General features: G+C 38.4%; 1 protein-coding gene across 1 annotated transcript in view; it reads right to left on the bottom strand.

The window, feature by feature from the left end:
- Positions 1-17201, bottom strand: part of LOC124280568 (glutamate receptor ionotropic, kainate 1-like) — a 157975-nt gene extending 140774 nt beyond the window's left edge. Inside the window, exon 1 of the mRNA XM_046716522.1 lies at positions 16995-17201. The gene's annotated coding sequence lies outside the window, so the exon portion shown is untranslated. The remainder of the gene's footprint in view (positions 1-16994) is intronic.
- Positions 17202-23885: the final 6684 nt, after the last annotated feature.

Genomic DNA, 23885 nt, shown 5'->3' with positions numbered 1-23885 from the left:
TTGACTGTACCATGTGTCCCAGATCATTTTGACTGTACCATGTGTCCCAGATTATATCGACTGTACCATGTGTCCCAGATCATTTTGACTGTACCATGTGTCCAGATCATTTTGACTGTACCATGTGCCCAGATCATTTTGACTGTACCATGTGTCCCAGATTATATCGACTGTACCATGTGTCCAGATTATATTGACTGTACCATGTGTCCAGATCATTTTTACTGTACCATGTGTTCAGATAATTTGACTGTACCATGTGTCCCAGATCATTTTGACTGTACCATGTGCCCAAGATCGCGTTGACTGTACCATGTGTCTCATCTCATTTTGACTGCACCATGTGCCCCAGATCATTTTGACTGTACTACGTGCCCCAGATCATTTTGACTGTACCATGTGTCCAGATCATTTTGACTGTACCATGTGTCCCAGATCATTTTGACTGTACCATGTGCCCAAGATCGCGTTGACTGTTGTACCATGTGTCTCAGCTCATTTTGACTGCACCATGTGCCCCAGATCATTTTGACTGTACTACGTGCCCCAGATCATTTTGACGGTACCATGTGTCCAGATCATTTTGACGGTACCATGTGTCCAGATCATTTTGACTGTACCACGTGTCTCAGATTATATTGACTGTATCATGTGTCCAGTTTATTTTGACTGTTCCATGTGCCCAGATCATTTTGACTCTACCATGTGTCCCAGATCATTTTGACTGTACCATGTGTCCCGATCATTTTGACTGTACCATATGTCCAGATCATTTTGACTGTACCATGTGTTCAGACTATTTGGACTGTACCATGTGCCCTAGGTCATTCTGACTGTACCATGTGTCCAAACCATTTGGACTGTGCCACGGTTCCAAGTGGAAATACCATATGTTTGCGACTATTGTGACAACATCATGCCTATCTTTGTACAAACATATACATACGCCATGATAACACTATTACATCTAACAGATCAAGGTAACGGTTCTATCAACATGAAGGTGTCAAATCATTGCGACATGACCCATTCGAATATTCCTTGGATCAATATAACACCATCCGATTACTGAGACTCATGTATCTATCATTTCGGTACTATATAAGTTTGATTTACAACAACAAACCTGTAAGCATGTTATGATATAAGTATAGCATGTGAACAATATATTTGTGACGATACGACAATGAAACAAGTAGTGTGACACTGCATTCAAGCCTCAGCTGTATATGTGTCAGACTACAGCTCACGTCACCTACACACAGTATATTACACTTTACCTGCACAGGTCTTCTATATGTGTCCCAGACACGCAACTGTGAAAAATAACCAATTGTTGACCGACACCTAATCACCAATCATCTTCCGTGTGGCACAACGTGCAGCTGAGACGAGTCAACACAGTCAATCAGTGAACTAAAATACATACACAATTACATGTCTGCAGACCCCAATTCCAAATGCAACTGAAGAAATGTTCTCTTGCCTTGGAGAAACCTTAAACAGCATTGATCCGCGTGATCTCTCATCGTCTTGAAGATGCAAACTCCAGATAGACCATCTAGACGCGGAACCTGGCCTTGGCGAGTCTATCGCTGACTGATGAAGGGAGATCGAGAGGTTAGGTTACTCTGTGCATGAACTGATAGACCAGCAGCTCGGTCTTGTTATGATATATAGTGAACGTTTACGTGGTTTAATGTCAAAATAATCCAGCTAGACTCCAGAGAAACAGGTTACTAGCATTCCCCAAGACATACGTGTTGGGTATTTTCTTGAAACGTCATGTTCTGTTGAAATAAACATCGGATGTTTTTTCCCACCCCATGCATAGATACCCTCCAAACTACAGAACATTAGATTTATTCTTCCAACGAGCGTAATGGGATTGTCTGTTGTTTCAATGAAGTTAGCATGTGACTGTGTGGATGTTAGCTTGCAGGCCCTAATATTCCTTCTCGGTATTGTGTAAGCATTATTTCCGGAGGATACAAGATATCATCCCCTTCATAGAACTGTATACCACCAGTTTCAGACAATGTTACTCAAACGCCAATTGAAACAGACCTACAAATTAGAATTCCTATTGGAAGTAACAGACAACGAGACAAATACATTTATCAACATGTATGTGTTTCAATAACATTTCCTTTAGATATATGCAGTGAGAATCGTGTAGTTGGTCGTTTAGAATCGTGAGATCCGTTTTAATGTCAGTGCTGGATGTTAATAGAAAACACCAACGGCAGAGAAAGCCAGCAGCGACAATCTGCCATAACCAAGTAGAGTTGAGCTGAGCTTGCGCTAAAAATTATATGAACGGATCCCTGAATATCAATGATGACACCAGGTGTTCATAATTATCATACATGTACACATTTACAGATTGATATAACTTATAAACGTAATGGTCATATGAGCGTAATAGGTGGATTCGTAAATGTAAGTTTTAGAATTTAGGTTTTTTTCTTACCCGCTGGTGAAGGATATCTTGGTGAAGTATCCCTATATATTCACCAAAGATACACTTTCTGCGTACTCAGACAAATGAAAACCCATGTATACAAAATACCAAATTAGGACTGGTTACCTTTTGGGTATTCTGGGTTTGAATTATTGGTTGACTGCTTGTTATCGCAGCCTGCGGAATAAACAAACTGGGTCAGACTCAATCATTTACGTGCCAGATGGAAACTGCTGATCGAAGCGTTACCTTCATACAAACTGTGAACAGTGTATCCACTATTGCTCTAATATCAACGGGTGGTGTCTATGGCAGTAGACAATGTAATTGAATTGGCAGGCATGTCCTGCATGTTATTGACAAATATACATGTAACTGTGTAGGTATACAAAATAAAACATCCATATGTTTCAGGTAGCAATTATTCCACATCGATTCATCCTTATTCTGGTCATGTGTTTCATCGTCGCACTTCAATGCGTGCTGTGTCACCACAACCGCATATAACTGCTGGAGATGAAGAGAATTGGGACTGTGGACTATCATCATGTCACAGCTAGCAATTAGGGACGTCTGCATGTCGAGCAAAAACAATTTACAAATGAGAGATCTAACGTTCATTCGTATTAACGTGAGACTTTTGACATGCTTGCCCTGTAGGATCAGAGCAAGGGCAATGACGACAAGCACATTGGGTATAATGGGTTAATAGAGTCAACTTTATTAGTGGCCCCATGAACTAGGTCATGGCAGCGAGTGACGGCTGGCACAATAACGATATTACTTCTGTCATTTCGTTTTCAGTCGTAAATGTCATCGATTTACGTGAAACACAAGGTTTGATGTTGTTGGTTGACAACTTTCAATGATCACAACATATAATCACCATGTTTTATCTCTGTGATTATGTTGTATAAGTACAGATGCACGTAGGACAATTTACACGGGACGATGTTCATTATATTATCAGCAGAGATTAACCAACGACCTACGAAAATCTAGTATTTTACTTCTCGAGTGAATGAAAGGGATCAAGACTTCTTGACAGCATTCCACATGAACCGTTATAACTTCAAGAATACCAAAAAACATTCTGAAAGTATCGATATACTGATGTGACCAGCTCTTCAAAATACAAACAACTGCTGGTGGGGTTGAGGACAGTTTATTGCGTAGGGTAGTCAGGCATTCTCAGAATCCATAATTTCACAGAAATATCACCCTGAAACATGTGACAAATTATTAAATGGACAGTAAACTCAATCATTCTAGAAGAGTGTTCCATGTTAAAAATATGTGTCAATATTTTACAGGTTGCATTAATTAAAATATAGTCATGTTACACAAATACGCACACCACAGTCAAACATTCACACATAGTGAACTGAAGGAAAATAAACCTTACCCATCTATGGAATGGAGTTTATATTTCTACCTCTTTTTTGGCACTTGCAAACAACATATGCCAATTTCACACAACTGCAAAGGCATACACAAGTGCATATACTACACTTACATGTTATGCTAGAAATCATTTGCTAATTATTTATTTGTAGTATGTCCTAAGTTTTATTCAAGCATAATATAAAAGACAACTTCTAACTTTAGTGTATTTAAACAAAAAGACTATTAATTAAAACTAACCTTTTATGGCAAGTAATAGTGCTGTTGCTGTGGTGTGCTGTGCAAGGCCGGATGCTAAGTGTCATGTGTCTTGGACACTCAGGGTAGTTAATATGTCTAAAAAACTTGTACCCAATCAGAGACTTAATCTCTGGTCACATTACACCCAATATGAAATTGAGGCCAGAATGAACCACCTCACTTCCTTAGTGATGTACATATTCCACAAGGGGCATAATTCAGATGCACCTCAACCACATAGAATTTTACTAACAAACCCTCAACAAAACCTTTTATCAGCTTTGTAAATCTGATTTCAAACAACCACAATGTTCATTAAATAACCCTTCACCAATGAAGGCTAAACATATTTTGGAGTTTAGCAGTTTATACCTTTTATTTGCATAATTTCATAACTATATAAAACACCTTCACCTGATAACAATAGGTCTGCCGACATGCCAACCGGCGAAGGTGACCTCCAAATCATCAAACTCAACAACGATAACAATAAAAACTGATATGTCTCAATTGAGATCATATCCTATTACACTGATATTGTTCGAGAGTTTTTAGGTTATTCCACTCTAATCATTCAACTTCAAGAATTTTTTAGAACATGAGTGTTGATGTTAAAAGCAGTGAATATTTACTGACGTCGTGATATAGTTCCGATGACGGCATGAGTGAAGTACGTGACGTCAGGAATAGTGACACGAAGTTTGCTTTGATAATGGCTGCTCGAGATGAGAACATCATGGAGACTCTACGCCATTTTAACGCATATGGATAATATTACATCTCAAGTAAACATGGTGATTTAAGTCTAAAAAGTGTTGTGCAAGAAACGAAGAATGTCAGTAATTACTGTCATTTATTGCTCAAAGCATTCAGGATATAAATTTTTTACTCAAGCTTTATGATAAAACACCACGGCCATGGAAGCCTCTACAGTATATGAACACGTTCTAAAAATCATGGTAATCGACAAAACGCCTTTCAAATCAATCTTAATGTTTCTACTTTCCCCCGCCTATGCTTTAACGACATGCACCATCACCAAACATTCTCATAACACTAAACATAATTACACAGTTGATAAACATTGTCTAATTTGTTAGACATGGTTAAAAACTTATATTCCACTCCCCCTGTGTTTTGATGAGACCTCTGGACGTAGTGCACAAACCAGAAAATAGGGGAGATAATATGGACAACGAGGTAGGCTTGCCAGGCAGTCAGATAATAGACAAGGGAATGAGAGAGTTCAGTTTAACACTGATTGAGGTGGTATAATGAATGTGGGAGGAATTTAGAAGAAATACCGAAGAGTCGCAAGGCATACACGTTTACTACTTTGGTGGTGCCAAGCGGTATGACTAAAATTCTGAATAACCAAAAACATTTTCCACTCTCTCTCACTCACTCTCTCTCACTCTCACTTACACAGTCACACACTCACACTCACACACGCACTCGCAAACCTACATACACACATACTCACATTCACACACGTACCCACACACACACTCACAATCACACACTCATACTCACACGCATACTTGATACGGACTATCGCAATAATATTTCACTGACCATTCCTTTTCAAGTTTCCCGCCAAGAGGAAACCAGCCAGGGGAAATCGTCCAAAATATAACATGAGATAATGTCCATGATCACTCCATCGCTTCAGGAACACCAATGGTCAACAATATATTCAGCTTTGCACGTAACATATTCCTCTGTTTGATGAATACTGAGGGTTAATGAAATGACTAAGTGACTATCGTTATATGCAAATGTGGTTGAGTGATTGTGATAGACATAAATGTACTGGACAACACCAGCAAGTAACCTTACATTAATGTGAAAAACATGGCGTTGAACCATACCTCATCCGTTCATGGTTGTCTGGCATGATGACATCAGAGATGTGTTCTATATACTTGAACACTACATGTTTGATCCATAGCATGTCATGCTGCATTGAAATCTTGTCATTTCGATGAGTGGTTTTCAGTTATAAAATCAACTATATTCCCGTCCTTCAAATTGCATGAAATCACCTTCTGACAGACATTTCAATATCACGAAATCGATTCGCTAGTCATGAACTTGTTTACCCCAGGGCTAAGTGCGGTAAGTCTGTATACACAGAAATGCCATTGTCAGTCTGATAAATGATGTATATGGACAAGCCACTGACAAAACAGCTTTGCTACCTACATAAAAGGGACGTGGTTTTTACTTGAGAGATGGACGTGAAAACTAGTCTGCCTTGGGAATTGTGTTGACAGAAGCGTATCAGAAGCTTCATTCGTCTTCCTCGGGTTTCGTGAATTCGTTATTCCTTAAAAATTATAAGGTTTTTAACGTGTGAGCAGTCTTACTTTCTTCGTGTGTTTCAAAACATGCTTCACCAAATCATCTCTCTTGTGCCATGCGTAATGATCCAGTAACTCCTTTAGTTTATGGTTTCGTATTAACAGTACTACTGCGTATGTTGCAGACCCCTTGTGTGATTAAGGGGCAGTGGGGTAGGCTAATGGTAAAAGCGTTCTCTCGTCACAGGTTCAATTCCCCACATGGGTGTAATTTGTGAAGCCCATTTCTGGCGTTCCCAGCCGTGATATTGCTAGAATATCCCCTAAAGCGGTGTAAAACGTTATTCAGTCAGTCATGTGATGCAGCTATAACCAAGGTACCAAAATGCTAATATCAACAACTAAAGTTCCGCAGAGATTCAATGCAAGGAAGCCCGTTATAGATGCATAATACATATGCTGACAGGACCATTTCTTTTTTGGGTTCACCTCTTTTCGGTCGGGGAAACAGACGTACACAGCACCATTTTTGTACTTCAGCCTCATCAGATACACATTGTACACTACGGTACTGTAGTATGGACAGCAAGACATTTCCCCTTCCCTTCCCCACAACATGCACTGCCATTTAACACAGACGTGCTGATGACGTCACTACAGGGAAATAACTCTCTTTATCCAACTGTCCAAACAGCCAGCCTCGATTTGACTCGAAGAAATTACAGATCACTAACAATGGTATTTCTTTGCACCGGGTTCGGGTTCTGATGAGGCTATGGACTAACATCTTTTCCAAATATTATTGATTAAGTCCCACATGACAGAAATGAACGTTTTGAAACCGAAGGGTTGTTTCAGCGTTTCAGAAAGAAACCCCTCGTGTTTTTTCAGGGTGTCTGGCAAAGCGTCTTTATTTGCAGAGAAATAACTAGACACTACGGAAGCATACACTCTGCTAATTAAATTATAGACCCCCAGTTTGCTTTAAAGATAATTTGGGTTTCCCTAAAATGGCTGTCAGGGCTGGAACGTGTAATTAGGATACTGCTTGCGGATAGACAGTAATACCCCTGATCAATCATGCTCCGAACTACGCATTTGGTTTATGGGGCAAATTACAGCAATAATCAACATGAGTCTACAGAAGGAACACTGAATCGTTACTCTTGAAAACAACAGCCCTCCCTCCCTGTTTCAAGAACTTATAAAATCTAGCTAACATAAGGTCAATAGTTTCATCTAGGGTTCTTATTTGGTTTATTCTGAATATGATACTTTTTCTTTAATGCTTAAACGTCAGTGATTATTATCTTGGCAGTCTATGATATACAATAACCATTCCCTTGAGTATAGACAAAATATGTGCAAATCCTGATGAACATGACATTCAAAGAGTTTTAAAAGATCAAATGAAATGCCTTCGAAGGTTTCTTTGGCGTTTGAAAAAGTAGGACAATGAGTCAGACAACTATTGTGAGATCGGAAAGATGTGGCTTCATAACATCTCCCATGCCAACATAATATATATCGTACAAAACAACAGTTATTTGCTGTTTAATTTTTTACAATTAATTCATATGAAAAACCTTTTTCAGTAGAAATCAATAACGCAAGCTTGACCCTAAGCCTGGCACTGACACTGAGGAAATATTTTTATACACAGAAATGCAATCCAATTTTGTGTTTATTTTGTGTTGGGGGCTTCCTGGTCCCATTTCATTTTATGGCGTTTGTGGTGTATTACGAGGCCAATTTCAGGTGCTGGTTGAATAAATAATCGAGAAGCAACGACTTTTTGGCAATAATATGTTTTTTGTTATAGCTTATCGTCACAATTATGTCAGTATGCATAATTGTTTCACATAAACTCACTGAGCGGAGATGGTTTGGGAACACTTAATGCAAGCCTCAAAATTATGGTGAGATGTGTTTGTTATGGTGAAACACCTCCCTAGTTTCATGATCATAAACGCATCACTTTGCGGACGAGAGGAACGGTTGTCTTCATACTACCACATACGTGAGAAGTGGTAACATTGTGACACTCAGAAAAGAAAAGTTTTCTTTTATTTTAAGAATTTAATTACTTACGGGATACGATCCCCTACACTCGCTTAAAATGGTAAAACGCCTTTCAAATATCTAAATTTTGGGAGCTTTTGAAGAGCACACTCTGTCTGGTAGACAAGATCGGTTGCAATTACATTACATTAGATGCAGGGTTTGAAGAAAGATGGGTGGCTATAGCGATGTGAGGAACACTCTAAGCTCTCCGCTCCGCCACATCACCCTGTCTGGAGTTTAGTTCGTGCCGTTATGCCATCCATTGTCACGTTCGGGAGAAAATTGAATTTGACCATATCAATCTAGAAAAGCAGATCTTCTTTCTCAACATGTATGTCCGAAAACCTGAATGATCTAATACCCTCCACCGAAAATATTAAGATTTGCTTTCTTATAAAGGGGGATAACTAGTTTTTTATTCAAAACGAGGCCATACGTAGAACATTCAATATTTCAACTGCAGGGCAATAGGCAAAGGTACCGGAAAGACTGTTCGCCATTATGTTAAATGCGCATGCGTGGCCGAACACTAATCATTTACTCGCAAATGGAATTTTAAATGGAAAAGGTTTTTTTTCGACCGACGCTCAAGATATCGGCCGACATGTCTCGTGCACCGTGGTCATAATTTCCGACTGTGGGCGTTTTCTCATCATAATATAGACGAGATATGCGAGAGATTGAGATCGATGAAGGGTTTACACAAAACATCCAATAAATATGTCAGCTACAAAAATCAATGTCCTGGTAATCCAGATATTTTTGTTAAAATATTAGTGTAACATAAGTGTTAATGAAATATTTTGCCAAACCGATAAAGCTGATTCAGCAGAACACTTCTTATCCTATGGTTTTAGTGCAGCATCACCGCGTACATATCGACGTATCCCTGTTCAACGTCACCGACAGTAGTCCAAGGGCCTGGAATTGTTATGCTAACTATTTTTAAAAACTCAACACAATAAATGTCCCTTCATTACAAAAGAATATCTGAACCAAAGTAGTATGCTCTGAATAAGTCGCATTCAATTCAAAATTGTATAAAAGTGAAAGATCGATAAGATATTGACTTAAAAGTCCAGTTCCAGTCTGTGTTCATTTTGACCTTGTGCAAATGCACAAGCTGTTACAGTTTAAGGGAAATCGGGTGTGAGAAGAACTGTTACCTTTAGTGAACTGAGGTTGAAATAATTGCTGTCAGCAGTCTTTGTGCCATCTGTTTAGGTTTTTGATTAACCTTCCTCAGTGAGTAACCTGGACGTTACGCCACTCTTAACAGTATTTTAACAAGACAACGCGGAGTGAAGCATATTGGTGGACACAACGAACAAGGCTATTATGCGGAAAATCCTGGAAACATATTCGCGGAGACAAGGATTAGAAAACCACGGACATTTGAAAACTGGTTCATGTGATGTATTTATTAACCACAACTGCATGTTGCTTCATAGGATCTGAAGCGTGAAGATATCCGTCGTCACCGCCCAGTTGTGTGATGATATCAGTAAATAATCAAGAGACAATGAGATATAGATGTATGATTTGAAATACCACTAACATATTTTATTATTATTTTCGAATGAGTGAGTTTAGTTTTACGCCGCACTCAGCAATATTCCACCTATATGGCGGCGGTCTGTAAATAATCCAGTCTGGACTAGACAATCCAGTGGTCAACAGCATGAGCATCGATCTGCGCAAATGGGAACCGATAATATGTGTCAACCAAGTCAGCGAGCCTGACCACCCGATCCCGTTAGTCGCCTCTTACGACAAGCATGGGTTGCTGAAGATCAAGATTCTAACCCGGACCTTCACGGTTTATTATTTTCGAAACGTATCTTGGTTTCGTTTTGGATCCAAAATTAACATTTATTGGCTTTGAACTGATTTCGCCGCTAACATTGTTAACCGTCTTATGTTACTCTTCTATAATTCCTATTGGTTACAGTCTATGTTGTTTTATATATCCCAGAATAAGATTCCAAGGCAGTTGCTCCTCAAAAACGTTTTAAAAGAATATTGTTTTAGAAATTTTGGAAAAAATATTTCTACTACAGTCGTCCGTCCCCTATGCCTTTTTAATGTTGTCTGAAGCACTACATTTTACGCAGAGCTTTAAACGTTCAACTTAATTGCCGTCTTGCAATTTCGACACTTTTGCATGAGGCGTATGAGTGTTTTGAGGCCCTAAAGTACTTCCATGTACCAGTTAAAAAGATCAAATTCAAACGAACGCCATATCCACAGGAATTTTAAAGTGGATGTTTTCTTTCTATCATAGATATGAGGGCTTATGCAAGAAGACGTTTTGTACAATTTGCAAGTGGGTTACTCACATTACCTGTAATTATGTTCCCACTCAAGTAAGGAGGACCGTTGATGATCTAATTGCTTCATGCTGTATGTATACAGTGCATGTTTGTATTTGCGCTGGAGCCGATTTCCCTCAGTGAAAGAAGTGACGGCAAGGTGCTTCTCTCAGTCCCGCTATTTTCAGAACTAACTTCAGTAGTAAACCACATGCAATTTATTCTTTTGAATTTCGGCAATGCATGTGGGGTGGTTTGTGGGTGGGGGTTAATTGAGGTAGTGACATGGACGTAGAAGAAGAAAATGCCGTGAAAACGACAATGGAAAAGACTTCTGGAGGTCTGTCATAGATTAACCGATTATGAAAAGATTTACACTCATCTGTAAGAAACTGCTTTTTCACAGTTTTCCGCATTCCTAAACAGAACAAAATATTTATTTTTTATTTGTTAGAATTGGTTGGAACAGAATACAATTATAAATTGTTTTCTTTCTGGCGGGTAAATTGTAGTTTTCCTGTTGTCTAGAAGTGTTTGATAAAGGAGATCCGAATGGTCACGTCATTACCGACACGTAGAGCGATACTTTTTTAATATACCTCTCTCAGTGTTATTCCTATTTACACATTGCAGTTTCGCGCACATGTCGCGGTCCCCTGCTTGGAATTCCTTCTTGAAATACAGGCAATACATCAAGCTGTTGTTTTTGTGGCACAAATCTAAACAGAAGGCTCGCTAGTTGTGGCAAGAGTATCATCGTTAATCTTTAGACGTAAGTTGTCGCCATGAGTCGAAATAGAAACAGCCGTAAATATATTCGTTTTCATGAAATATATCGATTTACTGTAACAGTTTATGCCTGTATGGTTTCACTCTTACATATATGAACGTACGAAAAAAACTCATATATTATTATGTATCATGCTGACATCACACATGATTATGTTCTGCATATCAAATGTTGTAGTACGCGGTGACTGAAACCAATTTCAATATGTCCTCCTCGAACCGCGAAATGATATTGTATAATTAAGCTTCTGTTTTCACCATCATCTTCACCTACGTTCTCACCACTCGTCACCTCCCGGCGTGTCTACTAACAAATCAAACTTCAACTTCTTAAGCACTGTTTTTGTACGGAGAGATAAATCTAAAGCCGTGTCAGTTTATGGCGTTTGCGAATGTTTGTCAAATTGATGGGAGCTCGTCTTAAAGCTTCTTTCGTTGGCTCGGTCTCATTTCAAGATTCGGGAGAGATTTTGCCTGAACAAAAGTTTGTTGGTTTGGAAAATTTAATTACGTTTTTTCTCGAATTTCGGCAAATGTCGAGATGCAATCGTTGATAGTTGGTTTATACTATTTTGAAAATGCACCTCTATCTGTATGACAGTTGTTAATGGCATTTCATATTGATTAATTCTACGAAATGATAATGATAACAAAGATAATGATAAGATAATTTGCCAGTGTAAGTTTGTCAGTCGTGATGATGGAACATGAATCAAAGTCGCATTCTGCCCAGGACGGTAGAAACTAAATCGAGGTATCCGTAGTTCGAGACGAAAGGTGCCGAATACATGTTGTGTAAAGGGAGACTGAATTAGCTGAGATTGAACAGTTGTTCAGTTACCTCACGGTGTGTCAGTTTAAAATTGGGGAGGAATGTCCAGAGTAATGCAGGCATAAACCGCTTTCATGAAATGCTCTGACAAACCCAGACACACAATCAGGCCGACTCGAGATTAGAGGCCATGATCACAGGTTCCTGGTGTGTCCAGGGGACGTACCTTTACACAGAGAACTGCCGCGTCTTAGACGACTAATACATCCGAGCGCTAAGAGGATTCTGAAAGGACCATTTGTAACACAATGCAGTGAGTGTCACTGTGTTACATCAGTTTTATACGATGTATCGGTTTAACAGAATTCAAGTTGACTTAATGTTAAATAGGTGTAACTTGAATGTGTAGAAGTATTGTATCTGTAGGGCTTTATTCATTAATAAGTTCCGCGTGAAGAATGACTCATACAGTCTAATATAAAACACTATTGTCATACTCTTGGTTCACTTCACCTATATCGATATACTACAAGTAAAAAGCAACACGCATATGATATTTACTAAAATATACAATACACAACATCAATAGCATATAAATAGCTGCGCAGACCGTGTGACTAATTTCTGCATGGAAATATGTATCAAGAGTGCATGCAGTGCATATGTGTTTTGGAGTCCTATATAGGCAACGTGGCAGAAACAACAGAAGTGTTAACATAATGAAGTTATCTTGCTGCTGGGATAATGTAGATTCACCGGGAGTGTTTGTTTGATCTTCAACGCCACAGGTAGCTATATGTGAAGAAGTCGATGAACCAGACAATCCAGTGAATCCTGCTGCGATCAACGACGGTGTAATATGATGACACACACAGCATCAGTGTGTGTGTGTGTGTGTGTGTGTGTGCGTGCGTGCGTGCGTGCGTGCGTGTGTGTGTGTGTGTGTGTGTGTGTGTGTGTGTGTGTGTGTGTGTGTGTGTGTGTGTGTGTGTGTGTGTGTGTGTGTGTATATGAATATTAATATATTATTAAAAACATCAACAACTCACCAATGACGTAGGCTGCACGTTACACGATTGCAACACACTCTCGATTGACATCGAGACGTATCCATGCGGGCTTGGTTGCGAATATATACATTAACACCCCCTGAGTTTCTACCACACAGCTGAATTACGTCTTTGTAAATCTGCCGGCCTCGATCGTATATAGTTTTGATTGCCCGTATAAATCTATAAGCTCCACGTGAAACTACTTGGTCGCTGCATTTGAAGTGTGCATGGTCATTGAGAGTCACGTGAAAAGGCGCAGCGCCCTCTGTTGTCTACTGCACGTACCTTCCGTGTTCATTTCACAAAAACATGACGTCACAGACGCGGGTAGGAAATTAATGATTTAGTTGATTTGAATGTTCTTTTTTTAACAAGAATAAGAGCTCGTCGTGGAAAATCCGGATCTGAGTCTTCACTCTAATCTGAGCGAGGACATGTATAGTGGCCCTGTGGGAATTTTAAAGTTTTATGAGTTACCGTTATTTACGTCTGAAGTTTGCTTCGTGATGAAAAAGTGGCGAATTTAATGGGATTTCTGCCTTGACACCTGCGGTAAGGACTGCGGCCAACGGAACGGTATATGATTACGTCATCCTGAACGTCAGCACCGGACGCTGCCTTCAGACAATGGGCGTGTCTTTATTCTGCGATCGATGGGCGTTTGAAACGAGGAAAACGGTTAGATTTCATTCGGATGTCAAATTCGACATTTTTTACAGAGGATAAAACATGATTGTTTCCTTAAGAAATGGATGTTCCGTCGAAGAACGAAAGTATTTACCATCTTATTGAATATTAAAAGTGCTGTCTGTTTACTCAGACTTCGTTCCTTAGACATTTTGTGCAATGAATTGTCAAGCGACATGTTAATTGTGGGATGGGGAGATTACAGCATCCTATTTTTGTCTGGATATTTTGTAGAGCTCATTCACAACGACCAATAAATCATTCATCTACATGTGTTTTTCTCCATGAATCAGATTGATTTTTTCAAGTCTCGGAATTGTTTGCAACAATTGAAGACGCAAATAGTACGATATTAATTAGTTGCCTCAAAAGAATCCTAGCTGCCTCAGATATAGAACACTAATCCTTTCCTAAATATTTTTTCGACCTGTATCTAATTGACAGTAGCATTATTTGAAGCTCCCTTTTCGTCTCAGTCACATCTAGTTTCAGATACAGCATCGTCCCAACCAAATGGTGTTGCTTTGAAATATAATTAAGTATTTTGTCTCGAATTTCAGAACTATGATAGAGCAGAGTCCTTTTAGCACAGTAACCATCGTTCTATGACAAAACTCATTTCAAGGAATAGCATTTCACATGGATGTAATTTCTAAAAATGGGAAACATCATATCAGTGTATATATTTCTAACATTATAATGTTAGTGTTATCAACAAAATTCACAACTACAACCTCCACAGGACATGTGAAAATTGAAAAGGCTTGACATAACATAAATGTTATTAGAAGGTACACTCGATGTTGACTTAAGGATAATGTTAGAATTCCGGTAATGTGTAATGATTTTCAATGGTGATTTGTAGTTACGTTGATCTTGGCAAGGCGAACTTTGTATAATCATGATAATAAAACACTTAAGAATCTCCGGTTCCTCTCATAAATACAATGAAACATCATGACACGGAATGATGTTATAAAGATCGAGATATCCGTAGTTTGACACAAACGTGGTATCCCCGTTATGCCCTCTAGTAAGGGTTCAAAGAAGCTTGTATCTGGACCACATAGTCTTGTGTAATTTGAGTTAATGAAGTCTGTCTTAGATAATCAATGACAGGCTGCTGTCTCAAAAGAATTCCGTTCAACATGATACTTGCCGTAGGTAATGACTATTAAAGTGTATCGCAAATATATATTTATATAACTTGATGCAGGAAATAAAATAACTGTGAAGCAGGAAATATGACAATTCGTTTTGATAAACAAAATTATTTGTATATGCCTCCTTATTACATGATCAAACCTAAAATAACGATCAGTTCGTGTTTACCTGATAGAAATATATACACTGTAGGTCAAAGCAAAAAATGAAATGGAAACGCAACAAAAAATAGTCCCCAAGGAAGAATATAGCTGTTGTACGAGTAATGGACTATAACGACCAAGGCCAATCCAGCTACAAAGACAGTTCGCTCGTAGAAAGAAACACAATCTACAATACGGACTCCGAATGAGGACTTGGAAGAGGAATGATGTGTTTGTTTGTACAATGAGATGTATGCTATAAATGGTTCATCTGAGAACGATAATTACGAGTTTAGGATCAAAAGTAGGAAAGGTTTTAATGAAAACCCTTAGGGGGCATATTTCCGGTGTTTGGATGCAAAGAAAGGGATTGTCTTCGACCCCCTTATATACATGTGTGTGTGTTAGTCGTCTTCACTTCTCAACAATCCTCAGTCTGTTCCTTTGAATAATCACAAACATGTGCTTCACTGAGATACAAATCATATACTCTTATTGTATAAATCTACCAACTATAGATGTTTATAACATTATTTGTGTCATTAATCTCATCATTCGTTTGTGGTGGCAATGGGGTAGCACAGTAGTTAAAACGTGGTTGAAGGTTCGATTCCCCTCATTGGCAGAATGCGTGATGCCCATATCTCTTGTTCTCATACTGCTGGAATCTTGCTTAAAAAAATGTCACATGAAAGAGAGGAGAATGTGGAGAGCTGAGTTCCTACACAATTCGATGGCACGTTTCAGGAAAAATGTTTCTGGTTGATGTACTTCTCAACGTTTGACAAGTCTCTTAGTTGAATTAGCCGATGAACCATCCGACATAAAAATAAATTTCAAACTGAGGCAAGTGGTCGGAAATGCACTTGGCACATTGCCGGTAGCAGTCAAGGAGTATCGTGACTTTCGTTCTGAGATACATCCCGCTTTTTAGTATTGCACGCGAGGCAAAAGAAAAAGCCCTGATGTTGTTTAATGTCCTGAATATGCCAATTGCTCTTAGGCGAAAACTGCAATATTAACTAGTGGATAAAAATGGTCTTGTAAATGAAACCAATTCTTCCTCGTATGGTCAATGTTAGTAGGTACCATTAATATTCCGAACCGTTTGAAACCTTACATACTACTTAAGTGTAAAATAGCAATTTAACTATCCGATTACATTTACTAGACATAGAATCTGAATTAATATAATGCTATTACCACATAAAATTATTCTGACTCGAATTTATATTCTGAATTATGAATGTGTGTAACCCACAACGATATGTATTGCCTTCACGAGAAAGTTGGACTCCCTCCTTCGATTTATCAGTATGATATATACTGTATTGTCTCCTTAGACATTTAACTATGGAACTTGCGACCCATTAGAGAAATAGGTCTATTTGGTTAAGTTCATTGATTGTTTCAATGTAAGTATATAAAAGTTCATTTTTTTGAATTAACGCACGCAACAACCTCTTTGTACTGTTTAACTTTGTTTTAGATATAGATATAATTATGACAACCACGTTTGTATTTTCATTTTAAGCTTTGAATTAGCCCTTCTACAAACGCATTGATAATGTGTAACAAAAGAACCATTCACCATTCCTACCATCTGATGACCCTCTGGCAGTGAAGGATGGTTGATCCTCCAATCCAACAAATTCTTCAGATCGTAATCCACACTGTAATTTCCAGGGACGTTGTATTTGGTCCTGCTCACAAGTCTTCGTTCACCATTGATATATTATCATGGAAATATGTAATCAAGTCTCACCTGGACCTTCTTTAAACAACACTTACATGTTGATATGAAACATAACTCGTTTAGAAGCTTCACCGAATCGCTGCATAATCATCATGGCAATTTAATACACGTTATGCTTGTTCAACCGTTAATGCAATTTATTCAGATCTCTTTTTTGACGTGTTTGATGATAAAATATGCACATGACTAATAAAAACTCCTCGAGATATTAAATTCAATGTCACCTTTGAAGGCGGCCATTTGGAGTGTCTACTCATGCATTTTCAATTAAATAATAACATTTGATTGCCTAACAGGTGACAGGTATGATACTGGCTGGGACAGGTTATGTGTGTCTATTGATGTTGTTTTATCCATGGTGCAATTTGATGGTTATGATGTGTGCATACACGACCATGTGTCGACATTATCTGATACCCAGTTAAGGCTCGGAAGACCTGAATACTTCCATTTCCCTTATTGTCTTTAAATGTGTTCAATATATTTTTAGTCGACCATTTCCGTTCTGTTTCAGGGTTTTCATAGACCAAAATTAAATCATCGGTGCATTTTTGCACATAGAACGACGGTATGAACATATTCAAATGAATTAAGGACGTTTAAATGAAAACTATTTCATCTGTCCAGTCGGCAGCCCAACGTTTAAATGTACAATTTTCTCTAGTAAGTCTTTTTATAGTATAGAGATCGTAACAGACAAACTCAGGAACGTATTAAACCAAATGTTTCCAAATGCAGACATATGTAGATAAAATATATATATATTTACATGCAAACTTTGTTTAAGAGGATCGCATAGATGTTTTTGACATGCCAACGTCTCAGTAACTTGTATTGTGTCAATCTTCATATATTTATGCACATGACATGTTTATAAGTATGCACCCAATCATGCAACGAGCTCAGATTATGACTGATTATGAAGAACGCCAAGCCAGGTGGCTACTATCGAGGTCATACGTGGTTACACTAAAGGTTCTTTTCATTAGATCATGCACGTGTGTTTACGTGTATCTGCTCTGTGTAAATGTGTATAATTTCAACCCGTTGACCAACGTTCTACAATTTTCAGTCATCACTAGTAAGATGTGTGTCACAGAATATTTTGAAGGGCGACTTTCACCAGATGTAAATCCGAATAACACCATTAGAAACGATCCCATATCATCAAATAGCCGTCACTCGTAACTACCGGATCTTCATTGTGTTCGCCTCCAACGACGACTTCAGCAGACCTTTCTATCATTACATTTCATCCATTCTATAGTACCATGGACAAGAATATCATGACAAAAATTACAAGTATTGTTTCAAATAACAACATGATAAAGCCTGTGTTCTATAGAGCAATCTTAAATCTAACGAACATTTTCAAAGCAACATGAGTCATCCACTGTAATTGTACAGTGGTGTATTTTCACTGACCGCGTCTTCGTTTAATACGGTTATTATGTTCATATAATGTCACATCCCGATCGAACATCAACATCTGCTGAAATTAATGTAAATATGTCTTAATTTAATCTGAGAAACAAGAACACACCTTAGCTGCGTGTGTTTGTAAAACCAAACTTCCCACGGCGCGTTGCAAGCTGCTCACATGTGTCATAGTATTGACTTTACACAAGTACAAAACGATTTTATTAATTTTTCAAACAGATGTTATAACTTTCCCTTGTACAACTGATGCGAGTTATGAATAAATGACTGATATGTCTAGGCAAGCGTGCTATACTAAATCCCATTCACACGTCCATATTGATCATCGCTTGGTTTCTTCGCAAAAGGACCAGACAAACTAGATTTTCCATCAATCTGTCGACACAGCAGTCAGTTGTTTTAGGCAACATGTCGCGATCCTGCACTAAAGAACATACTTGTCACAGACAAAACAAAGACCGTTGATTCTCCAGTTCCACTGTAAGCAAGTGGAAACAACACATGATGGTTGTGAGGAACCGACGACTGTCTACCGCGCCGGAACATTTCGCCATTTAGTGTGTTGAATTTCCACATAAACAAGCACTGGTCTCATTGATGATATCCGATGTTTTATTTGCATTACGTGTTCCTATTTTAAATTCAAGGGGTCAATCTCCCAAACACTGATGATGACACAAAAAGTCACAACTCAAGGTTGTCTATACTTTATCTGTTACATCTGAAATTGAACTTGAATGTAAACAAACAATAAGAAGAATCAATGCATAGCATTGTTATTTTATTTTATTTTATTTTATTTTATTTTATTTTATTTTATTTTATTTTATTTTATTTTATTTTATTTTATTTTATTTTATTTTATTTTATTTTTGGGTGGGGGTCTTTGGGTAAATATAACATGAGCAACAAACCCTTTCATAATCACGAGAAATATCTGTCCACTGTATGATTTATTTTATTTTTGGGTGGGGGTCTTGGGGTAAATATAACATGAGCAACAAACCCTTTCATAATCACGAGAAATATCTGTCCACTGTAGGTGGGTGACGTTGTAGCGTGACTCCCATACCGTAACATAGACTTAAGGTAGCCTTAGCGCTAAGGTTGTTTTGTACAACATCACCCAGGGTGCCGTTGTAACGTGACTCCCATACCTTAACATAGACTTAAGGTAGTCTTAGCGCTAAGGTTGTTTTCTACAACATCACCCAGGGTGCCGTTGAAGCGTGACTTCCATACCGTAACAAAGACTTAAGGTAGTCTTAGCGCTAAGGTTGTTTTCTACAACATCACCCAGGGTGCCGTTGTGGCGTGACTCCCATACCTTAACATAGACTTAAGGTAGTCTTAGCGCTAAGGTTGTTTCTACAACATCACCCAGGTTGCCGTGTAGCGTGACTCCCATACCTTAACAAAGACTTAAGGTAGCCTTAGCGCTAAGGTTGTTTTCTACAACATCACCCAGGGTGCCGTTGGACATAGCGATCTTAGCGCTAAGGTGACCGTAACACTCATACCTTAACATAGACTTAAGGTAGTCTTAGCGCTAAGGCTGCTTTGTACACTAGCACCCAGGTGCCTAAATCAATAGAAGGGAACTGGTCACATGGCCGTTGCTGAAAAAGATCAGATCATTTTTTAAACTTCTTTGGCCACCTTCCTTTGTTTTCCTTTTGCCGGTCCCAGCAGAACGTCTGACTCGTACGCAAGGCTTAAATGTTTTATCCCTAAACACAATTTCACATATATGCAATTTATATGATATTTCAGGTGACATTTGCTGTCATTATCGACTAGCAATGTCCATTACAACAGGAAATGTATCCATATATTCATTCACCTGGTTTTGTGACAAGTGTTCCTAAAGTTTGTCGCGTGTGATAGCTGAGTACATGGGTTGAAAAACCAAATGTTCTGACTCAGTTGAACTTGTTTCATTTCCAAAATTGCAAAATGAAATCCCTGGTGTTTTTGAGCGTCTACGCGATATTAAGTTAACGTGTTTCAATACAATCTGTGAATATGAAGAACGCCTTTCCTTGATTGTATCAGGGATACAGTTATTGTTTTCTGAAAGGGATCTTGTCTTGTAGCACAGTTGCTAGCCCACCAATACATCTCTGTCTCCACGGATACTCATTTGCTCATTTGGGGAGCTTTAGAATTCAGTACAACGTGTCCGGTTTCTTTATTATGATTTGTTTATGTAATATTGTAGTTGCACGTGGGTAATATATTTACTTTAGTAAGCGTTTCAAGACATATATGTTTTTTTCTCCCAAGTACGTAATTTTCTAGTAGATCTGTTTTATGCAATAGACCTTTGATGTGCTCTTTAAACATGGAATCAAATCAGCATTTGGAACAGATAATTAGGAAGAGGGGAATGCATTTCTAATTCTAGAGTATTTTTTGTACAGTTCTAATTTCTTTTGTCATTAACTGGCATTATTAACATACATATAGCTGCCAGTGGTCAGACAAACATATAACAAACGTTTTAGGGTTGGCTGGGGAAAGATTGTTATTACGAGGAACAAATAGTTGACATTGAACATACCATATACAAGACAACAACACCAAATGTCCACCAGAAGGACACCTAACATACCACGAATCTCATAAAGGCAACAGCAAAGACAGCAACACTTAATATCCACAATTAGCAGTATACTGATTGAGGGGATACCGGAAGGTGGCAATGGAAAAACACAATTTGGAAAGAATGTGTAAGACGAGTACATGCAAGAAAGTCATAGCATGTAAAATGTGAAAGCAAATCAGCTCCCATCTCCAAATTGGTTTGCAATGAAGAAGTTACATCTTACCCACGGCCCTGTGTATAATCTCCTTGTATGTGTGGGAGAGGGCTGTGGGCTCCTGGTACGTTTCAGCCGTAATCACCTGCTTTGTAAGAATCAATAGCAATAGAGTATAAGCGCATGGAATGACATACAAGACGAAGACTGCGGCACCGGTTCCGCTGATAGCATCCTCCTCTTGCATCCTGGTGTTGTTCTCTTGCCTCAAACGACGTGATCAATGTTTGGTAATTGTTCAAAGGTTAGCCTTTCATTACTGTTGGATATACTATAATTATTCTTTGAAAATTGAGTTCTTTTAATGTCTTTGGAGCTTATATATTCGCCATCTGGCCTGCGTCATCGACGTACTTTTCGAAGAGTGGTAAAATCGGATCCCGGTGGCAATTCTTAATCAACGTTGTTTAAAACCTTCCAGCTAATTCTGATCCATACGCATTACAGCAAGTAACTATGTGGATGATACCTTACTTAGCCATATGCTTGTGCTATTTCCTGTGGATGCTAACACATATATGTATTATTTATATCGAAATATACACCAGTGGGGATGTAAAGTGAGTGAGTGAATTCGGTTTAACAGCGCTTTGAACGTTCTTTCGAAAGTTTAGAGGGGTTGTTCTTCGTTCCCTCAGTACAAGTCTAGACGGTTATACTAACTGCTCGGTGTAAAACCGGGACATTGTCTGCGAGTAGTTTGACACACATCATAAATGTTGCGTGTGAGCAGACAAACAAATGGGTGTATAAATTACTTGAAACAAATTTGCCAAGGCTGTCAATTTGCTTGAGACTCTACACTGTATATTGGGGAACTAAATTTTATAGAAATGTACATCCAATATATGAGCCACTTTTGAGAAACCAATGATCGTTGAAAGGTCAATATGTGATGGAATCGAACCCCTCACCCACCGAACCCAGGTTCTGGTTTGACTGAATGTCTCTAACTGGTCAACAGAACCAACTGAATATTCTTTTGCAGATTTAGACAGCCTAACCATGCAGGATGATACAATGAAACTTGATGTGTTTAAGCGAGAGAATGCTGTTATCTGTTATTGAGAAATGGTTCTATAAAGACCAACTTGTTTCCATCGTCAACCCATTTGGCTGCCTTGGGCATGTGCACATCAATGATAATGAATCACTATGTTTCAGTATTTTGAATCAAGGGGAAACGATCTTTAATGGAATTTTTCTCAGTCTTTGGTTTTCTTGACACTTCCGCTTCTGTATAATGTCATATTCTCAGATTCAACGTAGTTTTATAAGCTGCGGAAATATGGGATGGAGACGGATTTGATAAATCAGAACATCTGCATATTATGGCTTGTGTGATTTTTCATAACGTTGGTTTGCAAACACCAATTGTTTGTGGGGAATTCGGTCGATACTCTTTGTAAATTCTATGTGTTGTTCTGTATTGTTTGAAAGTGATCGAAGTTTCAGAAGATAGGATGCAAAGAAAATCATATAATATGTTTGCATATAACGATATGTGTGGCCATCAAAACTGTTTTTCCATTAGTTCTGTGTTCGTTTCTCACGGATCTGGAACTGTTTGGATCAATCAACTATTGCGACAAATCACTGTTCATTAAATTGTTTTAAAGTGTTTTGATAAATATATTCCATCAACCATGGAATGGTAATGCACATGATACATTTGTAGATGCAGGTACGTCGTGTTTAAATATTTCAATGTATAATGGAACCAGAAGACCGTTTTCGTATCGCCAAAATGCAATGTCGAAATGACATGATAAGACTCTTAGCCGGGCTACAAAGACTTACGGTATATCAAGGTACCCATAGATTAGCCCATGCTGCTATGTGTTCATGTCTTTACGATGTACAGCAAACCATGTTTATAGCGAACTCGCTAATAACTGTTATAAACTGTATGTCATGCTATATAAAACTGTGTAAATACATCTATTATATTAAAGAAGAGAAGCTGTAAATATGTGGACGTGTATGTGACTTTTCCTGTTTCATGACCACAATATTCTACCTATGTAGGTCATACTCTAAATAGTCCACATATGGGGTTTCCGGACTTTTGAGGTTAGGAACATATTTCATTTGGTTTCTTGACTATGTTCTACCACGAATCATTTTGAATAAATTGTATTTGCTATCATATTTTTCTACACATATTTTTTTCTCAAAGCCAGTTGAACCGATTTTGCCTCTGACTACCACGGCGAGCATCGTATTAACAAAACCGTTTCAATATCCTACACTTAGAGTCTGCAGCGAAGACATCAAGATTCCCGTTATCACTTTAAATGATAGTGAGTGCCAATGCATTGATTGACAGATAAAAAAGACGACTGCAAATAGTTTTCAAGAACTCATGTCCTGCTACTAAAACAGTCATCGTTAGAGTCTCATCAGTCGTTATTGCCCTACATGACGTCCCTTGGGCATCACCATGCTTCTTGGTCATCTTGGACTCTAAAAA

Source organism: Haliotis rubra, unplaced genomic scaffold (genome assembly GCF_003918875.1).
Source record: "Haliotis rubra isolate DU_JTF1 unplaced genomic scaffold, ASM391887v1 Scf27, whole genome shotgun sequence".
Taxonomy (NCBI): domain Eukaryota; kingdom Metazoa; phylum Mollusca; class Gastropoda; order Lepetellida; family Haliotidae; genus Haliotis; species Haliotis rubra.
The sequence above is the reverse complement of the archived record's forward strand: the minus strand, read 5'-3'. Positions and strand labels throughout refer to the sequence as shown.